The sequence below is a fragment of the Protopterus annectens genome, chromosome 1.part2, assembly GCF_019279795.1.
Source record: "Protopterus annectens isolate FY-2018-M chromosome 1.part2, PAN1.0, whole genome shotgun sequence".
Classification (NCBI taxonomy): domain Eukaryota; kingdom Metazoa; phylum Chordata; order Ceratodontiformes; family Protopteridae; genus Protopterus; species Protopterus annectens.
This window is the reverse complement of record NC_056727.1, coordinates 492390722-492414172: the sequence shown is the minus strand read 5'-3', so window position 1 is coordinate 492414172 and position 23451 is coordinate 492390722. Positions and strand designations below refer to the sequence as shown.

The window sequence follows — 23451 nt, the reverse complement described above, 5'->3', positions numbered from 1 at the left end:
GAGGAATGGAGAAAGTGTTTTAGTACCGATTTTTAAGAATAGGGGTGGTGTGCAGAGCTGTAGTAACTACAGAGGGATTAAACTGATCAGTCACAGCAAGAAGTTATGGGAAAGAGTAGTGGAAGCTAGGTTAAGAAGGGACATGATGATTAGTGATCAGTAGTATGGTTTCATGCCGGGAAAGAGCACTACAGATGCAATGTTTGCTCTGAGAGTGTTGATGGAGAAGTACAGAGAAGGTCAAAAGGAGTTGCATTGTGTTTTTGTAGACTTAGAGAAAGCATATGACAGGGTGCCTAGAGAGGAGTTGTGAAATTGTATGAGGAAGTCAGGAGTGTTAGAGAAGTATGTAAGAGTGGTGCAGGATATGTACGAGGGTAGTGTGACAGCGGTGAGGTCTGCAGTGGGAGTGACAGATGCATTTAAGGTGGAGGTGGAATTACATCAAGGATCAGCCCTGAGCCCTTTCTTATTTGCAATGGTGATGGACAGGTTGACAGACTAGATCAGATAGGAATCCCTGTGGACTATGATGTTTGCAGATGACATTGTGATCTGTAGTGAGAGTAGGGAACATGTGGAGGAGACAATGGAGAGATGGAGATATGCTCTAGAGAGAAGAGGAATGAAGGTCAGCAGGACTATGACAGAATATATGTGTGTGAATGAGAGGGAAGGTAGAGGAATGGTGAGGATGCAAGGAATAGAGGTGGCAAAGGTGGATGAGTTTAAATACTTGGAATCAATAGTTCAGAGTAATGGTGAATGTGGAAGGGAGGTGAAGAAGAGAGTACAGGCAGGATGGATTGGGTGGAGAAGAATGTCAGGAGTGATTTTTCACAGACGAGTACCAGTAAGAGTGAAAGGGAAGGTCTACAAGAGGGTAGTGTGACCAGCTATGTTATATGGGTTGGAGACAGTGGCACTGACAAAAAGGCAGGGGTTAGAGCTGGATGTGGCAGAGTTAAAAATGTTAAGATTTGCACTGGGTGTGACGAGGGTGGACAGGATTAGGAATAAGTATATTAGAGGGTCAACCCAGATTGGAAGTTTTGCAGACAAAGCCAGAGAGGCAAGATTACATTGGTTTGGACATGTGCTGAGGAGGGATGCTGAGTATATTGGGAAAAAGATGCTAAGGATGAAGCTACCAGGTAACAGGAAAAGAGGAAGGCCTAAGATAAGGTTTATGGATGTGGTAAGTGAGGACATGCAGGTGGTTGGTGTGACAGAGCAAGATGCAGAGGACAGGAAGAAATGGAAACAGATGATATGCTGTGGCAACCCCTAACGGGAACAGCCGAAAGAAGATGATGATGATGATTCAATATTTCCATCCTGTAATAATACTGGCTAATGTTTCTTAACAATAGAAACCAGCTCTGGTACATGCATTATGCTCCATCAGAAATATAATCTGCTCAGACTATTATTAATTTTAACCTCAGCTAAACTAATAGCATTGTGAATTCAATTGTCTTTATTTTATATAAATTAGGTGACATGCTTTCACATTGTCTTGTACCTTATACCCACGATCTAATGATATAAAAGTCAAATATCTGCCTTCCAGCATAAAATCAAACTAGTAATTGCAAATTCTCCTTGGTCTCAGAAATTCACCATGTGGCTAAAATCTGAAAAGCAATCTTGGGTGACAGTTACCATGGAAAGTGTGTTAACGTGACTGTTTACAATACAGCTTTGTCATAACACATTTAAAAGGAACATCTAATCGTGTCATATCTAAGAAACTGATAGAATAAGTGAGCTATAAATCAGCATGATTATTAATCAAGCTGTTAAAACATTCTTGAAATTAATTAATGCCATCCTTAGATACAAATAATAAAACCTCCACACATCATAAACAAAACATGGCATTATCCCAGAAATAGTTAGCACTGTACATATACTGTTTCCTAAAGCCCGATTGTCGGGTTTGAATAAGATAGGGTGATACTTGCATCCATGGCAGTACCCCTGAGGTAGAACTTACTCTCAAAGATAAAAAAATGCGATTAAGGCGAACTCAGATACACATGAAACAATATGAACTGAATGTACAAAGTCATCTAAAGTTTCCAGACCAGCCTAATGTCAAATATTATTACATAAACAACATATATCATCAGTGAGCCAGAAATAATGTTCTGCCTTAATTTCTTAAGAATATGTTTGTATCTGTAACACAGAAGTGAACTCTCCCACATTTTGCATCAAACAACTAATAATGACTCCCCCATTCTAACAGCTTTGCCACTCACTAATGATAAGTCTCCCCGATGGATTATAGGAAAGTCCTTTTGCAATTTAGCCAACAATAAAATGCATAAATTACTGTTTCTCGGGCTAAAAACATTTTAAGTGGGCATTTATATTTATCAAAAATGCAAATGATGTTTATTATCTAACTTAGAGAATCTATTCTTAGCCATGAATTTCTTACTATATTTTATTAGAAAATTCCTAAGTACTGACATCAAAAAATTGTTTGTTGGAGTTTGTGATATTTACACAAAACTTCATAAAGTCAAAGTAGACAGACATGAACCCAAATGGTCACTCATGGTAACTTTGAAAAAAATAATAGGAACATGTTTTTTGCACGGCAGACAAGCCCCACATCCACCCCACATTCCGTGAGTGAGAATGTGAGAATGTGAGAATGTAAACTCCAAGACTGCAAAACAGTGTGGAAAGGGCAACGTTCCCAATCTTGCTGTTCCACAGTCTTGCTCAGGAAGATCTGGTAGTGTAATCAGTTGATCTCTGATCAGCTGTATCATTTTTTCTTGTTCAAAAAATCTGTACTATGTAATATGCACTACTTGACAGATACATAACCCATAGGGTTTGCCCTCCTCCAAAAAGTTTCTGGCTTTTTTTTTTTTTTTTACCCTTTCAAAGTTGTCATTACTGACCATTTCAGTGTTCGACTGTAAATGTTGTACACCCATTTCTTGTACATTGTAACATATTCAAACATCAACTCTCATTTCAATGAACTCAGTCACTCACCTCTATCTCCCTTTGGATTTATACAATCTGTAAAAATGAACACAATTTTACTACAAACTAATCAGAGTGCATTTATTCATGTTAGTCTACCATTATAACTGTTTCATGTCATAATGGGTGGTGTAGTGGTGCAACGGTTACCATTGTCGCCTCACAGCTAGAGGTTCTTCAGTTTGATTCTCGTCTGGGGTGCCTTGCGTTTGAGTATGAACCTATAACCTATGAGTCTGCATGTCCTCCCTGCGCTCGCATGGGTTTCCTCTGGGTACTCCGGTCTCCTCCCACATTCCAAAGACATGCATCTGGAGCATTTCTCCCAGGGCCTCAGCTGAAAATAGGCTTTGTCCTAGTCGGACTTTCCCGGTCAATAAATGTTAAATAAAATAAATAAGGCTGTAACTAGTTCTTATTATTGGTGGAGCCTTATTCTGTTCTCCGTAATACTTCATGTATGTAATATGTTGTTTGTATTCATTGTTACATGTACTATGTAACCTGGGGTGAGCCTGAAACTGTTCATATTTGATTAGTGCTCTATCCCTGATGAATAAACATAAATAAATACATACATATATAAACAAATGAACAAGGATTCCTCCCTTAACTGATGGTTTAAGTATCACCTTACTGTTTTCACCTCTGTAAATGACAAGCACTCATACTTAGGTAAACTGTTTAAAGAAAAACTTCTTTCTAATTACATGGTTGATTTTATATGGAATGCATCAATTGTCATACTATTAAATTTAAATATAAACTTACTATGTAATGTAAAATGAATATGCAAATGAGTAAAGTCATGCTCCCCTACCAGCTCTATAAAGTACCCTCACCACTTCTTGAATTTGGGCTCCCTGAGCGAGAGTCAAGGCTTTATACTTCTATGCCACAGAAACTGGCAGCACATAGTCTATAAATTTATCTCGGACACACACAAGACCATAACAAATTCCTAATTTACATAGAGAACCATAATACAGTTTTTAAGAATTTGTGTAGCATAATGATGCTGAATATTTTAACTGACAGTAGTGAATGTCATTTCATTACAATACAGACTGATATACGAGTCCAAGTACCAATCAGAACTTCACATTGTTTTGTTTGATAAGTTATCTTAGTGTCTGAAAAACTCACATGAAAATGTGTGTACAGGACTTTCCCCAACCATAGAAAAAAATTATAAAAGTTGTGTTTGATTTGTTGGTCCCAAGCAAATAGTTTTAAAAACTGTTCTTGAAAAAGAGTGCTGCTCCTTTTAAGATTGGTTTACTACAAAGTGCTGAACAATATGTCTGTAGTATATTTCTTATATCTGCAGTAATATAAACCATGCAGTGCTAATCATGTCTTGCATGGTCTAATGTGACAGATACCTTCTGGGTGCTCTGCTATAAACAGTCAACTGTTTTGACCAGCTTTTTGTAAACTGAATTCAAGAATGTAGGTATAGATGATAGGATGTTTTGCTTTACTATCCTCAGTTACACATGCAGTTCAAGAATCTGAGTCTGTCTCTCTATACAACCCATTTCCTATGTTCCAATGCAGTAGAGGAGTATAAATTGGTCTGGGGGTGGCAAAATTCATTTACTGCCAAAGATGGTCTGTTGCATGAATGCTCCTAGTAACAATGTCATATGTATGTAGGTAACATGATCCCAATAGCCATATCATTTTGATAATTTGTTGTGCTTATGGATTTTGTAATGGAGAATTTTGCTAATTTCATGTTATCATTATATGTCATTCAACTTATACAACTAATACAATATGTTAAAGGCCATTTGGGGAGACATTTGTTTTACATTTTGGTAACCAGATAATCCCACTAAGCATGTTTCTTTTTAAGTGGCAGCCCAGGAGCAGTATCTGATAAAGTGATTTATTCAGACTCACAGAGTTTGAAAGGTAGACTACGGGAATCAAACCCAAGACTATAGGATGATTACTACTTGTGGCTCATAGCCATAACCTTCTGTGATAAACTGCCAGACATATATGATTATGTTGCGATGGTTTGCTGCTTTAAGCAGTATCTGCTCTCAGTACTGTGATTATCTTGGTCTTTGCTCTTGAGTGAGATGCAAATGCCATTATATATTCCTGCAGATATGTCATACATTCTTTCAGCCAACAGATTACTTTTGGAATATACTATACTATAATATAATACTGTGATTGCTGGGCTAGGAAGAATACATTATCTAAGTTTTCTTGTTATACATTGCATGCACATGTGCTGAGTTGTAGCACACAACTAGTTTATAGCAATTACATCTGTAACATGGATTTCCTCAACTAGTCCTATATTTGTGCTATGCTTCATATCTCATTGTTCCCAACACTCGTGTCTTTTGTAAGTATACTGCATCATTTTGTTGTTTATGTAGTATCTATAACACTGCATTGCACATGCATGTGTTCTGCTGTGCTCCATGTGGTGTCCACCTTTAGTCTGTATGCTCTCTTAGATGATTTGTGCATACACCGATTCCATGATGAATGTATTCATATTGTTTATGTACTATCAGTATGCCATTTTGCCACTGCATATTCTTTCTTACTACATGCAGAACAGTTATGCGAGTACCATACAGAAAGTGTTGGCACGTGTCCACTATGCGACTTATAAAAGCACATATCCACTTATATGAAGGGTGTTATCATCCAACCAATGCTGTATTCACTTAAGGTTAAGGAAGTCTCACCATCATAGGAAAATATGCATTTCTGTTCTTTCAAGTGAATGTTCACTGCTGCTATTTTGTACTGGCATGCTGGTTTCAGATTTGTGTCACTACTATCCATGGCACTGTCCACAACATTCCATGTTCTGCTCTACATTTTGGGTTGTACCACAGTTATATCCACAGTTTCAGTTATTATACACCATGTGCAGCACTGGTTACTGTATGGTATGTTATGTTCTATGTATCTGTTTTATACACAAAATGTGAGCATTTTGCATGCTATTCTTAGGATTCATTACACTGTCACCTTATGGTGTGTGTATGTGTTACTTCTGTGCTTTGCACCAAGTACAATGTAATTCTGTGTGCTGATGTGTATAAAGATACAGTGATACAACAGATACACCTGAAAGTATATCCTCATGGTGTACTACATTGTACCACCTGAAATATCTGCATAGTGTACTACATTGTGGTTGTGTGTGTATCAAGAGGGACACCATTACATCTCTGGTATAAATGCCTTTCGTCTTCACATACAGGTATTTTGTGCATTAATGGAGTTGCTATTATGAAAATATCTCTTGTGCTACACACTCAGCTCAGTGTAATGTGCTGTTTTGCTAATACTGCTTCACTGCTTTTCATAATGTACCTTGCTGTCAGTTACATGTAATGTTCCTAACTGCTATGGTACAAATGTACAAAACCTTCCTGCACAGCACAAGTAGGCCCACGTTAATGTTATTCAACCACAACCTTATATGCTACCCTGGGGGGGTACCATCACACTGTACTACACTACACTTTATGTTGCACAACTACATTAATTCATTTCAGTTATACAACTGTGAGCCTTTTCTGACACAAACACAATTGTGCCTGCAGCTGTTGTTGAATTGAGTTATATATTGTTACCCCAGAGAAGGCACCTTCAGAATGTGTATGCCTGTCTTTGAATCTTATTCAATATTCATGTTTTTCTGATTAGATTTTAGCATACAAAACAGCAAAAAAATCTCTTTAGGAACTAAAAATTATTTTTGGCCTATTTTTGATGGGAAAATATAATTGTCACTTTCATAAAAAAAAGCTCTAAAGTTTCTGGACTGTCTAATGTAAAACTATTTAAAACCAACACCTTTACTCACAAATTTTCCGCAGGCTTGACTAGCCTTGACTTCCTTGAGATAAGGGGTCCGGTCTACTTGTAGTTATTGGCAAGGTGTAAACAGTTGTAAGAATCAGTTGCCTTGAATTTACTATCATTCTGTAATGAGCACGTATGACAAAATTCAGAGCTAGCTCACTCATTTACCTGTTCAAGGTATTTTTCCACAAAACTTCAAAAACATATTCAGATCTTTCCCACAATTAATGCAAAGTCTGCCAATGAACTGTGAAAAATATATTCCTGCCAATTCCTGAAAAAGGCAACTGAAAAATACACTTAACTGTGAGATTCACTCAGAACAATTATAATACGGGAACATGTCAAGAACAGGTGGACTTCCCATTTTCATTTGCTACAAATGTTTCTCAAGAGCTCTCGTTCCAGCTTAAACTAGAAAAGAATGTATTCCACAAGAAGTAAATGGAAGCCTTTAACAACCCGATGAAACCTCCAGAAAAATCAAATCACGACAGTAAACCAGCAAATCACTTTATTAAAGTTAGATATCAAAATCTAATATTTGTTTATAAATTCAGCGTCACACATTCAACACCTGTAGCTAAATAGGCAGGATTTATATCTGGTAGAAGGTATTTTTCATGACAGAAGTTTCCAGAAATTACAAAGACTCTGTTCTTTTTTTTTTTTTCCCTTCAGATGCTGAGACAACTTCAATGGGATCCTTGAGTCTTCATTCCTGAAGTCTGGATGGGTACTGCATACGGTCTTTCTTCCTGTAAAATGGTGAGATGCCCAGCACAGAGGTCAGATATGGAAATGCACACAAGGGGTTGAAGTGCAAATATCTTGTAAATAATGCTGACTTTAACAAATGTATACATGTGCCAAATATATGGAAATGTTGTGAAGTTTGTGTTCAGGTGTGCCACTTGTAAAGTGACCCTGAACAACTAAATATAACTTAAGACACTTGTATAGACTCATTGAAAACTTCAAAGCAATCTAGGTAAAAGTAATGACTGGCAGTCAAAAGCTTTGGCCACAACAATTAGCTGTGCAGTCATTTCTAGAACAAAAGCCTACAAAGCTAACCAGAACACTTAGGTTCTTAGGCAAATACTAGACTATTGGTCTGCAGTCTATTACAAGCCTAAGCCAATAACTAGATGTCAGAATCAAACCCTATACCTTGTATCCATGAGGTAAAGACTATAACCATTATGCCAACCCTTTACCATGAATTTGTTTAATGTTATAAAAATGACAGGAAACCATGCAGAAGAGTGTAGTGTGGTATAGTTACATGATTAATGAAAGTTTCACAGGACAGTAGAACACAAATCGCGTATGGTGCTGTATGTAAAAATCATTATTGCAGAGAGTGCAGAGGCTGCAAGGTCCAGCGGTAAACAAAATGTACTGCTAAATTCCTAGAACAAGTTAGTTTGATGGTATCATAGCTTTTTATCATTTTCATTGTATTTATTTTTATATGTCTGCTTACTACATGTAGCACTTTGGATTTCCAGCAAAGTTATAAAAATCCATAGTTACTGTTAAACTCTGTATAATTTGAAGTCTTTGTCAAATGAAAGCCATCTGCAATTCATCATAACTGTCAAGCAAAGGCAACAAAAAATGCAGACAATATTGTGTATTTCTTCCACTATATTTAGCCCCAAAGCTTTGATCCTATTTCCAAATGTAATGTATGAAATGCTGAAAGCATGCCAGCAAAGCCAAAAACTTCCCAAGAGTCTTTCCAACTTCCTAAACAGTATAAAGAGTTTGATGACAAGCATCTTCTGAAAAGTTTTGTGACAGACAGAAATTGCAGACGTACAATAGTGTTGTGAAGCTTTACAAATGTTTCTAGATGTCAGCAGTGTTCCTCAGTTTGAGTCATTCACAACCAAGTATCATCAGGTGGCCTCCCTACAAAAAAAAGTCTGATAACAATTCAGCCCTGTCTAAATAAAGGAGCTATGAAAACTTAATTTCCACGGACAATGAGCAGAGGACCAGGTCTTCATGTTAATGATTTTTTCCCCCCACAGAGATACCACAGTTCTAGCAGCACCCCCCCCCTGCTTTTTTATTTCCCATTTGAATGTCAGATTTTCCCACACAATGTAATTGGCCTTCAAAAGTTTTAAGGAACATCTTGTATATCTCACAATGTCTGATGTCCATGTGATCTTCAAAAAGCATGACAGAAAACATTCGCTAAGCTGAAATTTGCAATTTTATGTAGGCAGCTGCTATCAACATAAGGTGTTTCAACACAGTATTAGTTTAAGAGTGTGCACACTTATGCAACCAGCGTATTGTACATTTTTTATTTTTTTATAGGTTCATAGGTTGATACTAGGCTATCTGCCCTAGGGCATTTATAAGTCTAGCCAGAGTGTGTTTGGCTTTTGACACCCTTTTAGATTAGCTGACTGTGCCTCTGTATAGTAGGTCACAGAAGATAGCCCTTTTAAGGTTAGTTTACTGTGCCTCTGTCTAGTAGGGGCACAGAAGAGATCCCAGGGGTAAACCTACGATCTTCCATCCACTCGTCAAGATTTCTCTTGAAGAGGGTCATTGAGGGGCTCTGCCTAACAAGGATTGGGATTTTGTTCCAGAGGGAGGGGAGCCTCTGGGATATGAATCTGTCCCTCCAGCATGTCCTATTTATTTCTGTGCTGAGGTTTAAGTCCCTGGAGTGTGTAGCTCTAAGGGATTTGGATTTCCTGAGGTAGAGCATGTCCATTAATTCTGGTTTGGACATGGCTTTATACGTCAGGCACAGATCGCCTCTGAGTAGGCGGTAAGCAACTGAGTAGAGCTTGAGTTTCTTTAGCCTAATTGCTTAGGGCATCTGTTTGAGTCCCTTGATCCTCTTGGTGAGGTACTTTTGGGGGTCTTTCCAGTTGCTGCAGGTGTCAGGTAAGGTACATCCCAAATGGGGCATTGTATTCAATTATGGGCCTGATGAGTGATGAGTAGAAGGGCACAATGACCTCTCTTGATCTAGATGTGAACCCTTTCGTGATAAGGTGGGCTATATAGAAGGTCTTTCTAACCACTTTGGCAATATGATTGTCAAAAGGAGAACTTGCTATCTACTTGGGTCCCCAAATCCCTAATTACTTCTTCCGTACTTAATGGATTACCACCTATGTGGTAATTTGTGGGCACTTTGTTTTTCCCAAAGGGGATGACTATGCACTTTTTGGCATTTAGCTTTAGGCCATGGCTCTGGCACCAGTTATCCGTCTCTGTGAGACCGTTTTGGAGGATGCTTGTGTCAGTCCGCGAGTCAATTATGGCACCCAGTTTGCAGTCATCTGCGAATTTGGTCAGCCATAGTCCTCCCATGTTAGCCTGTACCTCAGAGAAATATATACCGAACAAGAGAGGTCCCAGAACTGAGCCTTGTGGGATGCCACTTGTAACTGGTTTAGAGTCTGACATGGCACCTGCAATTCTGACCATGTGGGTTCTATCCCTGAGCCAGTTTGCAACCCATCTTGTGACATAGGGGTTGATATTTAAGCTGGTGAGCTTATTTATGATGCCAGAGTGGGGTATTGTGTCGAAGGCTTTTGTGAGGTCCAGGTAGGCTGTGTGGACTACCTTCCCTTCATCTATGGCCTTGGTGACTGTTTCAAAGAAGTCAACCAGGTTCAAGAGGCAAGATCTGCCCTTAACAAAGCCGAATTGGGTAGGATCCAGTGTTTGGAGGTTCCCAATGTCTTTGTTTATGAGTTCCATGATGATACGCGCCATAACTTTGCAGACCAGGCTAGTCAGGCTTATAGGGCGATAGTTTCCGGGGTCCGTTGTGGCACCACCTTTGTGGAGTGGGACTACTGTTGCTGTACGCCATTCTTTGGGTACATATCCTGTAGTAAGGCTGAGATTGAACAGTGACTGTATGTGAGGGTTCAGTTCTTTTTGGAGCTCCTGTAAGACGCAGCCCGGGACACCGTCCAGTCCCATTGATGCTGTGTTTTTTGCTTTGGAGAGGGCAGCTCTCACCTGTGCATCTGTGATGTCAGGGAGGCTACACTCTGTTGGGATAGACATTTGCTCTTTTGTGGGGGAAGGGGGGAGAAGTTTGCACTGAACCTGTCTGCCAGGATGTTGGCAATGTCTGTGGGTTCAGTGTATTTTTTGTCATTTTGCACTAACTCAGAGCATATCTGGGAGTTGCCACCCAGGTTCCTGACATAACTAACGAAGGCCTTGTGATTATCTTTAGCGTCTTGTGTAATTTTTCTTTCGAAGCTGGCCTTAGATGATTTTATGAGGGATCGTAGTTTCTTGCTAGTACTGATCAGAGATGCCGTCCCTTTTTGGGATTTTGCTCTATCATGTAGTAGCTTCCTCCTTCTGTTGTATAGCTTATTTATGGCTGGGGTCCACCAGACAGGTCTCCTGCCTTTGGAGGAGTGAGTCTTGGTTTTATTTGGGATAGCACGATCCATGCATTCCTGTAGGTGTCCACAGAATGCGTTTGTAAAGGATTCTGCGGTTTGGGGCCGTATTTTCCACTGGCCCGGGGGCTTTGAAGGATTCCACCTCGGTTTCAAGAAGTGTGAAGTTTGCTTTTGGGAAGTTCTTCACCGTGGTTTCCTTGGCTGGGGGTGGGGATGGGATATGGATGTCCAGTGAGATTAATTTATGGTCAGATCTTACCAATGAGGGGTACACCTCTGGTATGGAACATAGAGTCCCCATGTTGGTGATGATCAGGTCCAATATGTTTTCCCCTCTTATGGGATTGGTGACCAGTTGTTCCATAGCATTTGAGTTTATAAATTCAGGAACCGTTGGGCGAGGGTGTTGGGGCTTGAGTAGTGCTCCCAGTCTATGTTTGGGTAGTTGAAGTCACCCAATATAATGGTGTTTGGAGAAACCTTCATATTTGCCAGTGTTCTCAGGAAAGCCGAGTGGGGTTCCTGAGTTTGGGAGGGTGATCTGTAGCAGGCTACAAACTAAAAGGCAGTTTTGCCCACTGTTAGTTGCACATGGATGGTCTCCGATGCTTCGTGCAGTGCCACTAACCTGGCGATGTGGGTATCTTTGATGAATATGGATACTCCCCCTCCTTTTGTGGTTCGATCCGAGTTTTGGGGCGAAAAAGCATGGTATGAGGTATAACCTGGTAGTGCTGGGGTGCTCTCGGGAGCCTTGAACCAGGTTTCTGTTACTGCACAGATATCGATATTCTCCATACTGAGGAGAGCCTCAAGTGCGTGCATCTTGAGGTTTAGACTTCTGGCATTGCACAGCATTACCCTTAGTTTCTTTTTCCTTGTGTTGTCTATGGAGGTGGGTTTGTCTTTTGAGCCTTGCCTAAAAAAGGCACTATGGGGGTGGCAAGAGCCTTAGCCAGTATTCGGAAGTCCAGGGGTGACAGGTGCAAGCCCCTAGCAAAGCAACGTGGCTTGTCGAGCATGTCATCCCAGGCTGACAAACACTGGATCCCCCTTTGAATGACACCAATACTTTAGCCAATTGTTAAAATTGATCATTTTGTCTTTATACTGTGGCATCATTCTTGGTGAGGGTAAGATGCTAATCAAGGTCAGGGTCATACCGGCCTGGGCTACATGATCAGAGAGCTCCTCTATGTCTCTTTTCATGTAGTCCAGGGAGGTACGTCTCAGGTCATTCACACCAGCATGGACAATGACGGAGTCATATTTGTACTTGCTTTGGAGTGACCTGAGTGCTTCTGTTATGTGGCGGATCCTGGCACCCAACAGACAGCTTACAGTGACCTTCTCCTTGTTCAGCCTGGTGAGTGGGACATCAATGTGTCTGACAATAGAGTCACCTATTACAAATATATTAGGTGTGTTGTTTAGCCTTAAGGGCTGTGACTGTGTGGCACACTGACTGTGAACTATGTGATACGTGGGTATTGTTGTGGGGTAGCGGTTGCTTGGATGTCTGCTTTGGAGGTCTCTACTGCTTGGGCAGATTTTTATTTAGAGCCTCCGAGTATGTTTGTGTGTGTTTATGTGTTTGGTTTGCTGTTGCGATAGGTCTATGTGAGACTGGATTTGTGGTGTGTGTGGTTACCTTCTCCTCCTGACTGCACCAGTACTGGGTTGAGAGAGCTCAGCCTCCAGTTTGGCTATATAGTTGCATCTCTCACATATATTTGAGCTTGTTGGGAGGAGGAGAGGGTGGTCTGTGTACATAAGGCAGTTGTAACATTGCCTCAAGATTCCCAGATTCACCAGCTGGTCTGGAGAGTAAACCCGAAACTGACATTTGGACATGCCAGAATAGTATAAGGAACTACTTTTTGACTGATCAAAAAGGACCAATAGGGAGCCAAGTACTTAAAGGGAGTATAAGAGGGTGTAGTGATTTAGTTTATTAGTGCTTTCTTATAAGATTACTTATACGAGCAACTGCAGTGCTTTAGAATGAAAATAGAGTGCTTACTTTGAGATTTAAACAGTTCTAAGGGAAAAAGTGAAGAGCAGACTTTGTGGAGCCATGAATAGTTTAAACCCATTTAAGCGGAGCTGCCCGATGTTGTGCTATGCGCAAAATCGTGCAAAACCGCGCAAATGCGGGTTTTAAAGCAGGGAAACTGAAAGAGATAGGAATTGACCCAAAACAGCCAATAAGCTACTAGTTTCAGGGCTGAGACCACTCCTGCAGGGACAGATAGGCTGCTCAAAGCTCCCCACTCTCACTGGTGAACAGAGAAGCTTCCTCCTATATTTTTTCCCTTTACAGATTTGTTTTTTTTTCAATTGAATTGTACAGCTTATAGGTCACATTAAAAGTGGGAAAAGTTTTGAAATGATTTATTGTGGTCTAATTTTTTATATCACAAAAAACTGGAATTTTAACAGGGGTGTGTACACTTTATATAAGTAAAGAACAGTAAAATAATCAAACAAAAACTGCACTTGCCTAGGTGTTACATTTAAAGTGACCACAGAAAATTGGACCCCCCTGCTCTGCATCCATATAGTAGTTGTAAGCAGATTCGCTTGTTCATGCATTAGTAATTATTTCTAACGAAGTTTGCAACAAGTGGATTTTCTTCATAACAGTGAAAACATAAGGTACTGATTTATAAAATGATGCACACATATACAGCAGTCTAGTAATTATAAAAAACAAAACTAAGTGAATGTTCGCTGAAACTAGTTGCAAGACTCTGGTGGACTTGATAGAGAAAATGCATTCTGTCAGTATTTTTATGTTCATATCTTCATGACTTAAATTCAGTAAGTATTTTTATTTGCTTTTTGTTAACTGAACAACTGAGCTGGTCCTTGGACCTTTTTCACCTATGATCTCCAAAAAGGCAAATGCCAGAAAGAAAGAAGGAAGGAAAGAAAAGTTGCAGTGGAATAATTCAAACAAACAAATAAGTAATGTATAATCAGCTCTATATGTACAAAGTACATTGTTAGTTACATAATAATGATATGCAAAAAAGCACAGTTCAGTATGTTTGACAGAATAGAAGAATAAGAGAGAATAACAGATCATTCATGATCTTTATAACACTGACAGCTATACTCTTTTTCTGAGATGTTCCATCAAGTTTCTTTTAAATGTAAACATAATTTTCTCGATTCTTATACCATTTTGTTGAAGCAACTTTTCTGAATGTTTCTTCCCCCAGAACTTGTATGTTAAAAGTCAGAAGCCTATTCCCTACGGAAGTAACAACCCTAAAGCTCATTCTTTCTCTTCAAGGGAGAGATGGACAACCTTTGAGACAAAGAAGGGCAGTCCTCTAATGGCAGAAATGTAAATGCACATCTATTCAGATATGGGCTAGCTTTAGCATGATTAGCTATCCAGTTAACTCTTTGAACTGAAGGACACAGTTGTGCTATGTTTTCTGAATGTTAGATGAAAGTTTACACGTTAACAGCAATTAGTAATAAATGTGTATTAATGTGAGGGTGTAAGGTGACAAGATTCAGACACAATTAACATCTGGCTATGAATATGATTAGTCAAATGGTTTTCTTGGCCTCCACAGTTAAATGGCTCACTAATTTATATCAACTTCTCAGTTAACTACACACATTCCCTGTAATTTTTTGGTATGCAATTTAAATTTTAGATTTGGCTCAAAATAATCCCGGGTATTTTTACTATGAGTTACAGATATGCCACTGTGTTTTTTATACTCAATGGCTAAGAATGAAGTAGATTTTGCCTAGTGCCAAACAACACAGCAGACAATCTGGAGGGATTAAGTAATAGTTTGTTAGAAGGAAAGTGAGAGGAGCAAAGTTAAGCAATCTAGTAGAAATGTTGGGATGGAGGTAAGAATTTTGGCCTACATGAGGAATATAAGGTCACTGGCTTATAATGTAATTTGAAGTTTTGTGGTATAAGAACTAGGTGACCCACATAATCCGAAAAGAATTTTCTACCACCTAAAACCATTCCTTGGGAACTCAATGATCTCTGACCAACAATGGAATTTCCCATTTTGGAAGTGAAGTGATCCTTCAGAGAGCTCACAAACTGCATCCAAAGACTGTCCCCAAACGAAAGGTTTGTAGTCTCCAGATTCAAATGCCCAATGCAGAAGCTCATTTCATTACTACCTATGCAGCGTGCAATACCAGACCTCTAGCAGCCTACACGCATCATGCATTCCAGAGCATTTTCAGAAAATTACGATTAAAAAAGCATGAGATAAACAAATTTAAATATTTTGTGAGTAGTAAGAGCTACTAAAAACTATACAAATGACAATATTATCTGTAAGAATTATTCTTTACAGTGATAACAGTCAGTGCATTCGTCTTCTCCTTAAATAATGTAATATATTACAATCCACACAAACACAAATTATATTTTTTCTAAACTTTCACATCTTGAAAACTATGCAACCTAGACATATATTATTAGAACATTTTCATTAAGCTGGCATAAGCATTCGCATAACAACAAGAAATTCCACTATAAATGCACAAGATATTTACAGAAACATAAAAGCATATGTTTAATTGTATAATTAACAATACAAATAACACTTTACATCTGTCAAGATGTGCAACTTAGAGTGCAAATATGAAAGACAGTTTTATTCAACAGCATCCAAGGTTTCACCTAACGTCATCTATCAGTTTGTAATTCACTTGATTTACTGTATTAAGTACATATGGAAATATTTTATTATTTTCATAATTACAGTATTTCCAGGATAGTGCCATATAAATTAGCATTTTCAGTGAATTGTCATGTCTCCCACATTGGTGTTTTATACCATATACCTTAATAAAATTTGGGTCTCTTAGTTATGAAAATATGAATAGTAAGTGGTAAGCAAAGATTCATTTCTCTACTGCAGGACGTCTTAGACTAACAATATTAGTTTCATTTTATTAATAACTCCTTACCCTTTCTAATTCTGCCTATTATTAGCTGGTAAATTATATAATTAAAGAAGCCAAACCCCAAAAATGTTCTGGACACCATAAAGGATGGGTGTGAACTGGAAGTATACAAAAAACGGTTATAGGCTTGAGTGAGTTAATGCATGTGAGAAGTTATTTTTTCACATTAATGAGAATTGAATCAGTGATACTGTAGATGGCAGTTTGTTTGCTATAGCCAGATCTAAATCTATGCTGTAAATAGTCTGTCATGCCATACTTAGAGCAGCATTCTTATAAATGTTTATGAATTACTTTCTCTACCATCTTTATGAAGGGCCCTAAGATGGCAGTTGGTTCTGCAGTTAGTAATATCTCTAGGATTCCACACCAGAGGAATAGGGATAACTGTATTCGGTTTTAGTGGAGTATGGATGCGGCCTGAAGTAAGGAAACAATTATTAATACAGGTCAAATAGTGATAACAGGGGCTTAAATTTCAAGAAAGTGTGGATTTGTTTAAAGAGTGCTGTCACTGCCTTTCTCTTTCAGTTGCCCCACAAGTTTTGTCACTGTTTTCACTGATGCAGCTTTGAAATGGAAATAGTCTGTTACCAAGCCTTGTCACCAAGAAATCCTTGCTATGGGGTTAACAACATCAGCTGAAATATGAAAAAAAAAATTCAATCATTTAAATAGGATTTTGTGGGAAAAATGAGCAGGCAGCAATGCTTGTAATGGCATGTCAGAACCTTCTAGGTTCCTTCAGTAGGTTAGTCTGTACTGAATGTAGCTAGGTAATTAAACTGCAAAGCAAACATATGAAGTCAACATCTGTGATTTACTTAAATTATTTAGGAATCTAGTTGCTGTATTAAAGACATACGGCCAGATGCTGTAAAATTACAAATATGTTTATCTTTCATACCCCATCATCTTGATCTTTCTAATGTCTGCATTATTTTTTAAAAAAAAAACAAGATGTGCATAAAGTGCTCCTAAATATCATGTATGTAAAGCATGCAAAAAGTCCATATGTTCACCAGTAGAGAATAATGTTATGTTTACTTTATAAAACTGTGATACAGATATGAAAAATACATGCATGAAGATGATGATGTCTGGCATTCTGATAATTTTACTTTATAAGAAAGAACATTTGTTTAATAATTCAGAACAAATTGAGGTATCATTCTATCATACTTAAGACTTTGTCATCACTGTCCATCTGCTTGACACTAGTAAAAATAAATGACTGAGGCACATTGTTAATCAGTGTTATGTGTACTTATAAATAATCTAAATGCAAAAACTATATTACTCTATGATGGACTAAGTTATTGATGAATTAATGCATTACTGTGGCTATGTATGATTTTTTTTGATTTGGTGGAACATTGAAGAATATCCCTCCAAAACATGCAAAGATAAAAACAATCTCAACTGTGTTACTGATAATAAGAAAGTGTGTCATTAATGAGACAAAACCTTTTTATTTTGTATTAACTTGTCAAAAAAGCTGGACTAATCAAAATTGGGAGAGACAGAATCAGCTTTACTGACTTAAATAGTATGAGAGAGACACATTTCCTACCAAAATAAAAAGGGTGTGGGGCTTCCCTTTTTATATAAGTAACTCTGAGTCACACATAAATCAATATATTAGCAAGACAACAAAATGGGACTGATTCCTTCCATTCTCAGACCCAGTAGTTTCTGTCTGATTCTTTGGGTACGCTGCCTGGCTGAATTCCTCCTGTTGTGTAATTCTAATTGAACCATCTAATTTAGTCCATTTCCCAGTATACTTTGATCAAGATTAAGTGTGTTTACAATCATAATTCCTCAATATTTGAAAGGTACTTACTCTGTACTACATTTCCTCAATGGATTTATTTGTGATATCTCTGTTCATAATCATGGATGCCATGTCAACAGTCATTTCTCATGAGAGTGGCCTTGAGTCTCTCAACTTTATAGATCAAGGAATTCAACATTTTCATACAATGAGAGAACTTCAGTAATGTCAACAGACTTACCTCTGGAAGCTGTATTTTTAAAAATGTTTACATTAAGGGCCACTATTATGCAAAGCAATGGGTGCTACAATGGCCCCATGTTAGGCACACACATATATCAATGTGGACAATTATATTAATGATGTTAATCCACACTGACAGAATATACTTCATAAAAAAAGGTTTATTAACAATGTGTTCATAATATGGGGTGGAATTAAATTAATTAGTTATCACATTAAAAATTAAACTCATAATAAACAAAGTGATAACAGGAAGCAAAAACATGTTCACCTAAAATTAATTCTACACAGAATGACAGGAAAATGAATTTGCTACCTTTAACAGAAAAGGTTGAAAAAGTTGACTATTGTATACATTTACACTGTTGTGGTGAATGTTGTTGAAGAATAATACTCCAAAAATACAGCTCATTTCAGCACAATCATTTTTCTCAAATCCAGATGCACAAGAATTGGCTGATGTGCTTTCTGGTTTTGTCTGGATATTAGAATGGAAGATTTGGACAAATCTGTTCTTGACAAATATCAACACACAGTCAATGAGGAGAAATCCATTTGTGATAGTGCTGAAGATACATTTAGCCTTATTGGCAGAAAAACAAAGCTGAGATTTACAAATTTGACCTTAAAGGCTTCATCCTGTATATAATACGATACAATCATAAAGCAGATACACTCAGAGAAATTAAAATGGGTAATAATGCATTTGCCTGCTGAAAAAACTCTGTAAGGAACAATCAGTGCCTATCCATATTTTCAAATTAAAACCATGGAAGTGTAAAAGGCCAGTTAGTAATGATACGGCTCTTCTCCGTAATTCTAAAGATATGCAAGAAGTTCATTGTATTCATATGTTTTGGAAAAATTATACATTTGAGTATCCTCAGATTGGAAGGAAACAGGTACAGATTTATGTTTTGCAAACTACAGTAACAAAAATGTTACACTACAGCATGTAAAACAGACATGCATTTCTAAATTGGTAATCCATGTCAGAAATGTAAAGAAGGAATATAGGAACATGCCAGTGCAGTATTTAAATAAGATTAAACAATTAACCGTTGAAACATATATTACAATACACTGGTATAAGAGCTGATTACACTGGGCAAGTGGAGCAGTGTTATTGAAACAACTTAAAGTATACTGCTGAATAAAATGTCAGTTTTGTTTAAATGTCCATGTTTTAGTAGGTTTAAATAATGATTTCTTTAAAAAAATGATTTAAGGATAAAAAAGCAATCAGTTTATGAAGTTAATTTATTAAGCTGTTTAAGTGAGCTGTACTAACATTGCATTTATAATAAGTAAATAGGCTGAAAAACCCAGAAACTCCCATGTCTACTAAATTCCAGAGGAAAACATCAACTTACAGTGTGAACCTGATGAAAAGCAAAATTGCCTGCTTATAAGCACAAACTGAAAAGCCAGATCAAAAGCATGTTAGAATGTTAAGAACTCTACTGAATATTACAATGTTACATAATAATTATATAATTCCACAGGTAGTGGTTTTATATTTTATTGGATAATTGCAGAACTGCACTTAGGATGAAATTCCTTACCTGATCCATGACCAGGCTTTGGAATAAGTTACTCTTATAAACAAGGGGAAAAAAACAGATCATTGCAGGTTTTTAAGAAATCTTTGGATGGACACCTGTATGGGTGGCTAGCCAAGAATTTGCATTATAAATAGCCTTCTCAGCTGACACATTGCAACCTTAAACTATGTATAGTGCCTGTAACATTCCCTCCTTTGGGCCAGTAATCAAGGAGCCTGAATCCTCACTGCTGACATTGGTGGGGAACACTGACTTGAAACAAAAATAGATACACACATATTTCTAGATACAGTTCTCTGCATCAAGCACAATCTCCCTTAAGAGCACACAAGGAACACAACTCAGTCTGGGGGCTGGTTTTCCCTCGCTCTCTCTCTAGGATCACAATAAGACTCCTCACTGGCACAGCTGTAGAGTTGAGTCTTCAGCCCAGTGTCCAACCCAGTCTTCCACCATTCTCTCTGTGAAACCAGTGCTCTGTGCCCCTGCTCCAAGTAGCTGACACACACACACACACAAAACTGGGAAAGGCTGGCACAGATTTACTAGTTATGCCCCTTTCCCCAGACTATAAGGTAGTTACTGCCACCAGACACTCCAAACCCAGCTACTGTAAGGCTCTTACAAGGGTACCCAATTACACTGAGTGAAATTAATACTACTACAAATGGTAATGTTGGCCAAACACAAATGCTTTCAGGAGAGGCCACAGTGTCACCAAATAAATATAAGTACTCTCAAAGGTTAAAATATTCTCTAAAAGACCAGCCTCAGTGAATAGTTTAAATACATTTAATAATAAAAGACCATGAAAATACTAAAAATCTTTTTAAATAAACACCAGAGTTTCAATTGCAGGAAATATTAAAAATAACACAGATGAATAGATTCACACAGATATAGAAAAACAGTACTTAACTAATCTCACTATATTTTCTAGACCAATCTAAAGAATTACTGTTCCCTGGTTACTTACTAAAGCAAGGCAAGATGAAGGGGGTAAGAGATCCTTCTATATCAGGTTCCAAAAACAGACTGCCCTGAGACTTCAGTCTCATCTGGTATTAAAACATCATTTTAGTCCTGGATTACAGAATGACATCACATACATCTGGTCATCTGACTGGTTCTCATACTATCCCGTTTCCTAGCAAATGAACCAGAATCCAGCACATATGCATCAATAATACATACACATAGAGCTTTGCTAAGATCTGTTGCAGCTTCAGAAAGTCATAAAATAATTTCTCACTTCCACCCTTGCAGAGTAGCAATTAGTTGACCCCCAAGGACAATGCACAAGGCTTACTAGTACAGTCTTTTTTTGTCTCTGGCTGCATTGAGGTATGTGAGACGCAATCTTTATGGCTTGTATCAAGTAATTCAATTTCAAACTATTCTTCAAAGTTAGCTGGACTGAGATTGACCTCTTCTCTTCCAGGATCCTCTGTTACAATGTATTAATTTCAATAGTTACCATAGTCTGACATACAGGTATACTTCTTTTTCTGTCCAGTAGGACCCACTGTTGGTGCATTTTCTGACACAAGCAACTTTACAAATACATTTTCAACACAAACAGCTGTACAAATCAGTTTGATATACACATGACATATAATTCTTTACAAAACTCCAGACAGCTATGCTGGCGTATGTTACACATCCACTGCGCTATTTCTCCTGGCATAGATGGCAATACCTCACATCATCACAATGCCATTGCTTTCCTTTCTTTTTTTATTAGTCACAAAGATGTAAATGGGCAGACCACCTACATACTGTCACAATCTTTCGCACAGAAATATTAGTTTCATTACAACAATTTCAATTTGCATTCGATATCCACATCTTTAGCTTTGAATTAGCAAAAAGCTACACATGCATCAGTCACTGATGAAAGCTAAGAATCTGTTCAATTAAACCTCCATATGACAGAAAAGCTTTCTGTAACAGCTGTTAATTACGTAGCTTCCCATTTTTCAATAAGTGCCTAGTAATTAGCTTTTTACAGAAAAAGCATGTCATGTTGAAAAGACAGTTAGAAAGGCTATCCTAGAATCACAATAGCTTAGGTCCTTTGTCACCTCAATTACTGTTCAGCTAAGATGCCAACTGTTATGTTTCCTATTATCAAGTCATATTTTTCATATATATACATATATATATATATATATATATATATACATATATTTATTTATGACAGTTACTAAGCTGCGACTAACATACTGCTTTGTGAATACAGCACAGTAAAAGTGATATTTATACAGCTATAAGCTACACTTCCACTATGACTGGATGAAAGAGAATGCGTTAAGGATCGGAATCCATGAATTGCATTCTCAGAAAAAAAAACTGCTGAAAAACGCTTTTTAAGAGTTTTTTGCAGGAAGACAAGTCCCTATACACCCCTTCAGTTTATATATACCAATTCCACAGTCATACTAACTCAAAGACGGGGGGAAATTCCACCCAAAATGGCATCACTACCAGCACAGCTTGTTGACAGTGATTTCCTGGGGAGGAAATCCATTCCTTGGTGAGCTGAACCTTGGGCAATTAGTTCAGGTGTTCAATCATCATCCACCATTAGGGTAATAAACTACTGCTTTACTTTCAAGGGCAAACTTAAGATTTCATTTTTCACTCGCATACCTTCATGTTTCCTGTAACTTTAAGCCACTGCCAAATTTCTCATTGGACTGCAGGATTCAAGCCAAAATTGTCACTCTCACCTTTATACAAGACTACTGAGTTTTCTGTATGTTCATAAACTTTAAAGCATGGCTTTAAAAATTAACTGCCTGTTAAACTGTTTTATATTTGTTTAAGCACTGCATGCACCTTACTTCGGATATAAAATTCTTTATCCACCACAGGTTATATTTCCTGCACCTATTTACAAGCCTCTAGTAGAGGAACTATTTTGTATCAAAAGTATGTAACAAACTGCATACTAAATACTAAAACAATAAGACACACACAAAAAATTCTGAGGCAGTTCATTTTAAGAAATCTAATATTTTCCAGGATAGACAGCATAGTGTAATGCTAGGCCTTTACAAAGAGGCTTTATGCAAGTGGTGAAACTAGGGAAACACTAAATTAATTTATTTTTTGCAATGAAATGTGAGGGGATTTCAATTTTAAAAGATTTGCTATATTTACAACTTTATTTTATTAAGTTATAGATTTTACATGGAATACTTGAATATGATATTCGTTTAAGTGTGCCATTTCAGAAGACTTTTTTTTGCATTGAGAAATTATGCTACCCAGAAACATGCACTAAGGACTGTGCTTATCCAAAACATGTACTACCTATGGACTACCCTTATCCAGAATATGTACTATCTGAGGACTACTCTTATCCAGAAACATGTACTACCTGAGGACTTTGTTTATCCAGAAACATGCACTATTTGAGGACTTTGTTTATCCAGAAACGTGTACTATCTGAGCACTATGCTTATCCAGAAACACGTACTTTCTGAGGACTTTGTTTATCCAGAAACACACACTATCTGAGGACTTCATTTATCCAGAAACATGTACTATCTGAGCACTATGCTTATCCAGAAACATGTACTACCTGAGGACTTTGTTTACCCAGAAACATGCACTA

The 23451-nt window shown here is 37.7% G+C and overlaps 1 long non-coding RNA gene across 1 annotated transcript in view; it reads right to left on the bottom strand.

Moving 5' to 3' along the window:
• Positions 1 to 7427: 7427 nt before the first annotated feature.
• The window catches only part of LOC122789745, a 2129853-nt gene continuing 2113829 nt past the window's right edge, over positions 7428 to 23451 (bottom strand). Inside the window, exon 8 of the long non-coding RNA XR_006362873.1 lies at positions 7428 to 7622. This is a non-coding gene — a long non-coding RNA (uncharacterized LOC122789745). The remainder of the gene's footprint in view (positions 7623 to 23451) is intronic.